Source organism: Suncus etruscus, chromosome 11, assembly GCF_024139225.1.
Source record: "Suncus etruscus isolate mSunEtr1 chromosome 11, mSunEtr1.pri.cur, whole genome shotgun sequence".
Classification (NCBI taxonomy): Eukaryota; Metazoa; Chordata; class Mammalia; order Eulipotyphla; family Soricidae; genus Suncus; species Suncus etruscus.
Window position 1 is genome coordinate 33712661 of NC_064858.1, and position 10864 is coordinate 33723524.

Below are 10864 nucleotides of genomic sequence, written 5' to 3' on the forward strand. Positions count from 1 at the left end.
ATGTACATCATAAAAATAAAAACAAAATTTCATAAAAATGGAGATAAATAAAATCTATTTTCCACTGAGGGGCAATCAGGTCTAAAAGTAGTATCAGATTTCAGCTATAAAAAAAAAAAACCAGCAAGATAGGACAGCTTAAAATTTTTCAAGTAAAATGGCTTCCAACCTAGATTTCTATACCTAGCCAAACTATCAACCAAACATTAAAAAATACAAAATGATCATTTTCAGATGTGCTGGTCTCAGAAGGCTTATCTTCCAAACACCTTTCCTCAAAATGAACTGGAAAATATGATCCCATTCTGCTAATGACTCTAGAATGAGTCAATAAAAGGAAACAGCATGTGAAAAACAAGGTTCCTGCACAGAAGGGTGCAGCTATCCACAAAAGTGTCTAAAATTCTAAAGATAACAATGGTAAACCAGAGTACAACAGGGTTCAGATCAATGAAATGAATTCTAGAAATAAAAATGAGTCAAAATTCTTAATAAACATCTAAATAAATAAAACATTTTAAGTAAACATCAAAAGATTCTTTACTAAAGGACCATATTAAATCATCTTAACTATTATTACTATATAATATATAGCATGGAGGTAAGGTGCATCAGCAGGTGTGACTCAAAGAACAAAAACAAATATATATATATACATATATATATATTTATTTACTATTATGCTTATTGTAAACCCTGTAGACAGAAGTTAATTCTGAATCTTATACCATATAGACATCTTGTTAACCAGAAAATAAGGAAGTCTTTCTATATTTATTAATCAATATATCATAAACTATATTATCAAAATTAGCACTTAAGACAAATCATTACAAAAATATGGTGTGGATGGGGCCAGCGCAATAGCACAGCAACTTGCCTTGCACGCAACTGACCCCGGACAGACCCAGGTTCTATTCCTGGCATCCCATATGGTCCCCCGAGACTAAAAACCAAATAAATATATATGTAGAGTGTGATGTATATATGTATATACATACATATGTGGTTTATGTGGTGTATATATAAATACATATTATATATATATATATATATAGTGTGTGTGTGTGTGTGTGTGTGTGGTATCAAGGTTTTGAACACTGGAAGAATTATAAAAGAAAACTGACTAATCTTTATCTCAACAATCTGAGCATAATCAGTAATTTCCACAGCTGGAAAGTAAAGAAACAGGGTAATCATTACACCCTGAAATTAAAAACACACAAAAAAGAAATAATCTTTTGGGGGCCAGAGTGGTGGCACAGAACGATAAGCCATCTGCCTTGCCGGCACTAGCCTGGGACGGACCATGGCTTGATCCCCCAGCATCCCATATGGTCCCCCAAGCCAGGAACAATTTCTGAGAGCAGAGCCAGGAGTAACCCCTGAGCATCAAGGGGTGTGTCCCCCCAAAAGAAGAAATGATCTTTTGTGGACCTGCTCTACAATATCAAAGACTGTGGCAAAGAGAATTCTAGAGATATCTGACAAATATTTTTAAAAAATGTCATGTTGAGAAAACTGCTTTTTCATCGTGACGAAGCTTACTGTAAACAAAGTGTACTTAATAATCTTGAAGGCTTATTATTCCTTAAATACTTTTTCTCTTAATTTAATGAATAAGTTCCCAGGTGGACTCCCTCACAAACCCTTACAAAAATATTGTTTTATTTAAAATGTCTATTTTCCTTGCCAAAGAATGGTGTTATCAAACTTACTGTAAATTACTTTTTAAATACATGTAAATTCTTGCTCAAGTAATCAAGAATATTGTCATTTTCTATATATCACCTTGCACTGCAGGGCTCCATAAAGCTACACATAACTGCCTCTTTGTAAATATTCATGCCTATTTGATTCACCATTTGAAATCAGAAAACAAAAAAATAGTGACAGAAATAAATGCTGAGCATATTATACAGCAAATCTCACTTAACTAAAAACAACCCTGACAGGCATCATTTTACATAAAGAATACAGTTGGGAGTCTCGAAAAGTAGAGCAAAGTAAAATTATTCTTTCCACTTCACTGTATCCCTAACAACGGTTAAAATCTTTTGTCTTTTTCTGTCCTTGCATCATTTATTTGCTTCAATCTTCCAAACTTTACATCGCTGAAAGTTGGAGGAAGGGCCAAGAGATGGCTCAGCAGCTGAAAGGCCTGCCTGGCAAGCATAAAGCCATGGGTTTAGAACCCCAGTGCCACATCATGTGCCAATCAAAATCCTGGCAGCTGTTAAGATTAAGGATCCCTGGTATGAGTTTTTTCAGCCACATCATGGCCAGGTGTGTGCAAACACAACTAAAGGCTATGACTCCTATAGTAAGCTCCACAAGCTTGAAGACAAAAGAATGACATCATTCCATCTCAGTAACCTGCACACAGGTCTTTCAGCTTTGCATTTTAGGATGTTACTAATCGCAAACAAATGCTTTGTTTGCTCAGTATTACACACAGTGTTGCTTATAGTGCCAGAGCCAGGACTATTGTCCAGATAGTACTTGGAAGCCCTCAAGGCCACTCTTGGCGGTGCTAAGGAATAGGAGATAGAGTGCCAAGAATAGAACCATGAAAGGCACACATTCTACCACTCTGGGTCACATGGACAGCCTCCCCTTGTTTTCTAAAATTATTTGGGTTTTTTAATTGCTTTGTTTTTGAAAGAGTATATTTTGAGTCACACTGAGTAGTGTTCAGGGATTACTCCAAACTCCAGTCCTCTGAGCTATCCCCTCAGCTCCTGCACGGTTTCTTTTGTTGCTTGTTTTGGGGGCTGCATCCAGTGATGTTCCTGGCTCTATATAGGGTGCCAGGGATTGGACCCAGGTCTGTCATGTGCAAAGCATACCTGTATGTGATACTGTATGTGATGCTGGTGAAGTCAGATCCCAAAATGTAGAAGTCATTGGAGAGATAGAATACTCAAAAAGAAACATCTACCAGCAACTTCTGAAGAATAATTGTTTGTAGTAGGTGGGAAATGAATATTTCTATTAGGGGAGAACAGGATATAGAAGTCCAGTGGTCCTCAAACTATGTGCCTCGGGCCACATATTGTATTTGTATCTGTTTTGTTTCTTCATTGCAAAATAAGATATATGCAGTGTGCATAAGAATTCGTTCATAAGTTTTGTTTTTACTATAGTCAGACCCTCCAATGGTCTGAGGGACAGTGAAAAAGTTTGAGGACTCGATAGTTGTGTCAACCAATTAGATAGGCTGTGAGAGAGGATTAAAACAGGGTGTGGAGCCAGAGAGATAGCACAGCTGTAGGGCAAGTTTGCCTTGCAAGTGACTGACCCAGGACTTGCTTTGATTCAAATCCCTTCATCCCATATGGTCCCTAGTGCCTCCCAGGAGTGACCCCTGAGCCTGCTTGGTGTGACCCCCCCCCCCAAAAAAAAAAAAAAAAACAAAATAAAACCAGGGAGTGTACTTCCTTGCAAAGGGAAGAAAGGGTGAAGGAATTAGGGAAAGCAGGGTGTGTACAATGGGTGGGGTTTTTATTTTTTTGTTTGTGTTTTTTTTTGTTTTGGGGCCACACCCGGCAGCAGGGCTCAGGGGTCCCTTCTGGAAGGCAGGGACCATAAAGAATGCAGGGATTCGAATCGATGCAGATCCGCTGTGCTATCTCTCTGCCCCTCCCTCCCAATGGGTGTTAAATAGTGTGTGTATGGGGCTGGAGCAGTGGCACAGTGGAAGGACGTTTGCCTTGCAGGCGGCTAACCTAGGACAGACCAAGGTTTGATCCCCAGCGACCCATTTGGTTTCCCAAGCCTGGAGCAATTTCTGAGGGCAGAGCCAGGAGTAAACCCTGGGCTGGGTGTGGCCCAAAAAAACTGAAACAAAAAAAACCCTGAATTTGATCCCTGGCAACACACACGCACGCATGCATGCATACACGACAATAATTAAAACATTCTTATCAGAGAATAAGAATCTAAAGGCTTAAAAGAACAAGAATCTATGCATTTATTATGGTATTACACGTCATCATACCCAGAAAATAACTTTTCAGGAGCCAAAGAGATAGTACAAGAGTTCATGCACTCGCCTGGCACACAGCCGACTCCTGATCCATTCCCAGAATCACATATAGTTCCTGAGCATAATAGGAGTGACTTCTGAGCACAGAGCTTCTAAGCCCTACTGATATGACCTCAAAACCAAAAGTAAATTAATAATTTTTAATTCCTACATTAAAAAATGAAATTACACTAAGCAAAAAAAAATATTTAATATAGAACTTTGTCTTAACACCCTATTTATATTTGAACAACTTGTATGTTTTCAATGTAGAAATTAGGCCCAGAGAAAGAGCCTGCCTTGGGGCCGGAGAGATAGCATGGAGGTAAGGCGTTTGCCTTTCATGCAGGAGGTCATCGGTTCGAATCCCGATATCCCATATGGTCCCCCGTGCCTGCCAGGAGCAATTTCTGAGCCTGGAGCCAGGAATAACCCCTGAGCACTGCCGGGTGTGACCCAAAAACCACAAAAAAAGAAAAAAAGGAAAAAAAAAAGAAAAGAAAAAAAAGAAATACACTGCCTTATAAGCATACAATCCCAAATTCAAACCCCAGGATCCCACACATGCTGATCATGATCCTGAGCATTCGGCTATTATTCTCCACCAACTCATTACTACAAATACTATATCAGCACAAGAAAAACTACTGTAATACCTTAATGAAATGTCATGGTATCACAAATTTTCCTAGAACTCCTTAAAGAAGTTTATTTTCCATTTAATTTAAATTTAATTTAAATGAAAACACCATTTGCAATCATTTAAAAAACAAATATTGGGCCCCGAGGGATAACATAGCAGATAAGGCTTTTGCCTTGCATATGGCCAATCCGAGTTCAATCCCCAGCATCCCATATGTTCCTCCAAGCCTACCAGGAGTAATCTCTGAGCATAAAGCCAGGACAAACCACAAACTGACACTTCGGGTAGCCTCAAAATAATACAAAAGAATGTAAGATATAAGTTCACCCCCGACATAAATTAAAGGCAATTACAATCTTTAAATAATGGACTTAAAAAAATATATATCAAAGAGTCTAAATTTCATCTACAAAAATCTCAAAAAACTAGTTTATTAAATTCTGTGAAAACAAATTATTAATATTCCTCTCTGTAACACTAATAACAGCTAAGTAATAGAATACTGCTAAATAAGTAAAGCCCAAGAACTTTGACTGTTAGCCTGACTTTCGATTTTATACTACAATTTTCTGTGAGAAGCTAATTAAAACTATAGGTTCTTCCCCAGAAAAGCACATTTGAATACTAATATAGAATAATATACATTAAGAAATCCATGAAATTCTTAAAAATCCCATAGGCCAATGACCTACACTGAATATCCCTAGTGAATAAATTTGAGCTATCAACTAGTTAAAATTGAGTAAATGTCATGATCAAATTCAGGTATTATGTTGTTATCAAAAAAGCAAAACTAAACCTTCTGCTATTATTTTAACGACTTTATCGGTGATACAATAATTTTTACAAATATAACTGCTAATGAACTCTCCATTTTCCAATTTTTTCTCTTATTTTTAGATTATTTTCTATTTTTAATAACTTCACTTTCTGTCATCCTGAAACAAATATATTAGTATCAGTTATGTCAACTATGTGATACATTTTGTTTAAATAAATTTAAAAAAAAAAAGGCAAATCTAGAGCCTGAGAGTCTTAATGCTAGGAGGTAAGGCACTTTGCCTTACATGCAGTTGACCCCAGTTCAGTCTTCAGCACTGTTTATATGCTATAAATATCACCAAGAGTGATTCCTGAGCATGGTTCAAGAGATAAGCCCTAAAGACTGCCAGGTGTGGCCAACCACAGTCCAGTTCCACTACCACCTATTAAATGCCAGATACATTAAATACTTTTAAAATATCTTTAGGCCTAGGAAAATGGCTCAAAGGGTTGGAGCAAATGCTTTGCATGCATGACAACCTGCTTCAATCCTGGCGCTGGTCCCCAAAGCACTAAGTTGGGAGAAGTAAAAAACAGTAATGATAATATCAAAGCATATAGAAAAAATAAAAGATAAGCATTTAAGTTTCACAACAGTAAGTATTTCCAGATATAAAGTCCTGGAAGAAATTACAAAAGAAAAAAAAGAACACACACACACACACACACACACACACACGTTTTTTTTAAAAAAAAAAAAAGGCTGGAGAGATAGTGTGGAGGTAAGGCGTTTGCCTTGCGTACAGAAGGTCAGTGGTTTGAATCCCAGCATCCCATATGGTCCCCCGAGCCTGCCAGGAGCGATTTCTAAGCATAGAGCCAGGAGTAACCCCTGAGCGCTGCCGGGTGTGACCCTCCCCCAAAAAAAAAATTAAGAAAAAAGACTTCTAAATAAAACTGAGGTCCATTTTTAAATCAAAAAGTAACTGAAGGGGCCGGAGCAGTGGTGCAAGCAGTAAGGCATCTGCCTTGCCAGCGCTAGCCAAGGATGGACCGTGATTCAATTCCCCAGTGTCCCATATGGTCCCCCAAGCCAGGAGCGATTTCTGAGCACATAGCCAGGAATAACCTGTAAGTGTCACCGGGTATGGCCCAAAAACAAAAGTAACTAAAAATATATAAAAAGTAGTGAAGTAGAGAACTGGTATCTATAAATGTCACAAATGTTACAAGCAAGGGATTTGTTGTGTATGTAAATATTTTAGGGGATTAGTATGTTGCTGACCCTAACCTGATAGGTGACTGTGCCCTACCTTAGGGTGTGACCTGGCATTCTGTCCCCACCCTAGGGTAGTATCTGATTCTGCTTCCACCATTGGTTGGTATCTGATCCCACCATTGGGTGGTACATGATTCTGGGGGATAAAAGCAAGAGTCTGTGGAAGGCCAGGGCTTTTTGGCTGGAACTGAAGCTGAGTCTTTGGACTTCAGTTTTGTCCACCGAATAAAGCGAAAATTTCCACGAGCCTGACTGTGAGCTGTTTACCGCCATTTCACCTCAGAACCGTTGGCTAGACAGGGTGGCAGACGCCTGCTCCAAGCTGGAAGAGAAAGGCCTCATCCTCCATCCCTCCATAAGTCAACCTCTTCAGGGGCTGACTTGCAACAGGATTCACCACAGGAAAAATAGCAAACAAATAAAAAAATCTAAAATAGCTAATCTTTAAGAAATGAAAAACTGCACATATATATATATTGGTTTTGGGGCCACACCCGGCGTTGCTCAGGGGTTATTCCTGGCTGTCTGCTCAGAAATAGCTCCTGGCAGGCACGGTGTCCCACCGGGATTCGAACCAACCACCTTTGGTCCTGGATCAGCTGCTTGCAAGGCAAATGCCGCTGTGCTATCTCTCCGGGCCCGCACATTTATATTTAAGTTCAAATTCAGAGGCCAGGGGCTGGCGAGGTGGCGCTAGAGGTAAGGTGTCTGCCTTGCAAGCGCAACCCCGGCATCCCATATGGTCCCCCGAGCCTAACCAGTGAGCGCTGCCAGATGTGACCCAAAAACCAAAAAAAAAGTTCAAATTCAGTAATTAGCAAAAAGGTTGATCGCTTCTCGGCCTTTTGGCTAAGATCAAGTGTGTAGCAAAAAGGTTGAGTTCATATTTTCTACCAACAGATAGATGGTGATAGGGAAAAAAATGCTGACCAAGTTTTTATTCATTTGGTAAATACTTTTAAAAGTCCATTGAAAAAGTTATTTCAAATAAATCATAACTGATATAGAAAGATACTCACTGTAGAATTTTTATACTACATATTTAAACTGAATAGTTTAATAAGTCAGTACACTCTTATTAGAAGTAATAACTATACAACCATTTGGAAAGGCATTCGTAGAATATTTTAAAATGTGGGGTATTTTCGGAGCCGGAGAGATAGCATGGAGGTAAGGCGTTTGCCTTTCATGCAGAAGGAGGGTGGTTCGAATCCCGGCATCCTATATGGTCCCCCCTGCCTGACGTGCGATTTTCTGAGCCAGGAGTAACCAGAGCACTGCCAGGTGTGACCCAAAAACCAAAAAAAAAAAAGTGGGGCATTTTCATAATATATTATGAAAGCACTGAAAACCATTTTAAATTACAAAAGAATTACAAAAGATGAAATACCTACAGTGTAACACTAAATGAAAACAGGAATAAAATTATGGTAAATATAAAATATCTAAGGTATATGACTCAATTAGTAAATGAGGGAAGTCACAAAAATCACCCAAAATTTAAAGGCTTCATTTCTAAATACTACCAATTAATTTTCCATGTGTATTAAACAAATTTTAAATTATTTAAATAAAATTTTACAAGGTTTGTATTATATAGTTTATGGCTGATTCAAGTTTTTCCAAAGTAAATGTCTAAAGTTCACAAAACTAAGAGAAAAAAACTGTAATGACCCCATAAGCTCTCATTTCTGAGACAATACAGTATTAGCACTTCTATGTACTGTATGTGTCCAAATTTTGTGGCAAAACAAGAAATTTCAAAAGATGCTTTGTTTCTCAGTAGTACCAATGAGCAATTGCTCTCTAAATACTGTTTTAATTAAAGCTCTTAAGGTATTAACAATGACAAATTATGATCCTGTGATGAATTTTCCCCCCTATCATTCCCACCTTTAGAATACGGTATATTATTCTTTAAATAACAATAAATCCGCTAATCAAAATCATCTTTCTTTCTTTCAATCACATCTATACAAAGGGTAGGTCAGAAAAGTCCTCAAACCAACCAAGATTAGAGTAGCTGTCACATCACTTGACAGGTGACAGATGTCATCTCAGCTACGTAATAAAGGTATCAATTATATCTGTACATATACACACTAACGCATATGATACAGATGAAGTTTTCATAAACAATTTACAAAGTTTTGACCCTGTAAGAATTTGCACGAGAGAATTCTACAAAAGTTTTCCTAGACCTGTTATATAAGACATATTGCGACACTACCTGACATTAAAATAACAAGTATTATGATTAATTTCAATGAACTAAAACCAAGAGCCAATTTAAAATTAAGAAAGCAAGCATAACAATATTTGATGCACATGTATATGGGCAGTTTTTTTAATCAACTATTTTCTCCATTACCATTTCACTTTACTTCCCCATAAAGAATTGACAGCATTTAGAATCTCTTTGGAAAAATTTTCCTTCGTGTTTTACCTTGCAAAAAAAAAAAAAAAAGAATCGCTTTTATCTTGCAATAAGCAAAATTTAAAAAAAAAAACGATTTTATTAAAATGTATTAAAAATAAATAAAAATTCTATACCTAACTTTAAGCAGCTTTTAAAACATATACAATTCATATGCAAGAATAAATATACAAACTGATCAAAGTTACAACTTCTTTAACAGTGTAGAACTTAATTTAAAAAAACACCAAAAATCAAAAATTATAAATCAAAAATGATTTTAATATATTAAATTTTCCCAAGGCACCCATCAACTTCAATTTCAAAACTCTCAAAAAAAATTTCTTTTTCTATTTTGTAAACCCTATCCATGCACCACAATGGATCCAATTAGGGTTTCAAACAAGTGTTTGCAAATATATATATTATTATATAATATATAATATATAATATATTATATATATTATATATATATGTTCTTCAAGTAAAAGCGCTTTCCGTGCGAACAGCACTGAGTTGCTGATCTTTTATCTCTTTCAGCACTGAATCCGGCAATAGCCTAAAAAAAAAGCGAAAATTACCAAAAAATAAATAAATAAAAATCAAGAACCAAAGGGAGAGACCATCGTGTGCATTTTGCACACGAAATGCAAGTGGAACAGCTAGCTCTCCCTCTGAACAACTTGCTCAGAAAACCGACTCAGGTCGGCCACTGAAAGTCCAAGAGCCGGGGAGCGATTTCCGTGCCCCAAAGTCAAGCTTTGCCGGCTGCCAAAGCCCGGCCCTCGAGCAGCAAGGCAAGGCAATCTAGAACCCAAATGGCGCCCAACGAGAACCTTGGGATCGGGAAAACATGAATATTGCGCTTGCGCAGCCGCCGCCCCACCCGCCGCTGCACCGCTGCAGCTAGCGCCTGGCCCCCGCAGGGTCACGTGCTCCCATGCAGCGCCGCCCGCAGCGCCGCAGCCGCGCAGGCGCACACGCGGCGGCGACTTCCCTCCGCCGCCATAATGCGGTCTGGGACTCCTCACACAGTAACAATAGGAAATGTTAAGAAAATGTGGTTCGAACCGACCCTGGGGTTGCTCTAGCTCTATATCTACCTTTCGGGGCGGGAGATGTGTGAGGGGGAACCCGAGTTCCTTCCTACACAGCCGTTCGCGCAGCCGTCCCCCGACGCTGCCGCCTCAGCCTCACGCGCCTCAGTCGCCTCGCCGCGCCGCCCCGCGCCGCGCAGCCACCGCCACCGCCGCCTCCGTAGATTCAAAAACAAACCCGCTGGTCCCCTGCACGCGTCGGGGCCGTTATGCAAATGAGCTGGGGGCGGGGCTCCGCGTGCGTCGTGCTGGCCACGCCCTCCGCCGGCCGCCAATCGGCACACGCTCTCGCCGTGCCCCATGCAAATCTGCCTGTTTTTTATTTGAATGAGGTTCCCGAAGCCCCGCCCCCTGCTGCGGCCAGGCGAAGTCGGAGGTGGTGGCGCTGTGACTTTTCAGTTGCCGTGTGCGAGGTGTGTTTTTCAGTGGAGCTGTGCTCAAGCAGTGAGCAACACTCGGTGAGCGCCCTCTGTGAGTCAGGGAAAATGGGCGGGAACAGGTAGGCAAGAGTTTTGCAGAACTGAAGGGTGAGGGGGGAACTACCACCAAAAAAAAAAAAAAGGTATATGATGTTTCAAACGGTTCAGTCTGTAAACGTTTCCAATTATGCTTTGGACTTCAAGAGGTGAGAACAAAATGA

The 10864-nt window shown here is 39.4% G+C and overlaps 1 protein-coding gene across 1 annotated transcript in view; it reads right to left on the minus strand.

Moving 5' to 3' along the window:
• The window catches only part of ATF7IP (activating transcription factor 7 interacting protein), a 120383-nt gene extending 109994 nt beyond the window's left edge, over positions 1-10389 (minus strand). The window contains 1 exon segment of the mRNA XM_049783693.1: positions 10231-10389. The gene's annotated coding sequence lies outside the window, so the exon portion shown is untranslated.
• Between the last annotated feature and the right edge of the window lie 475 nt (positions 10390-10864).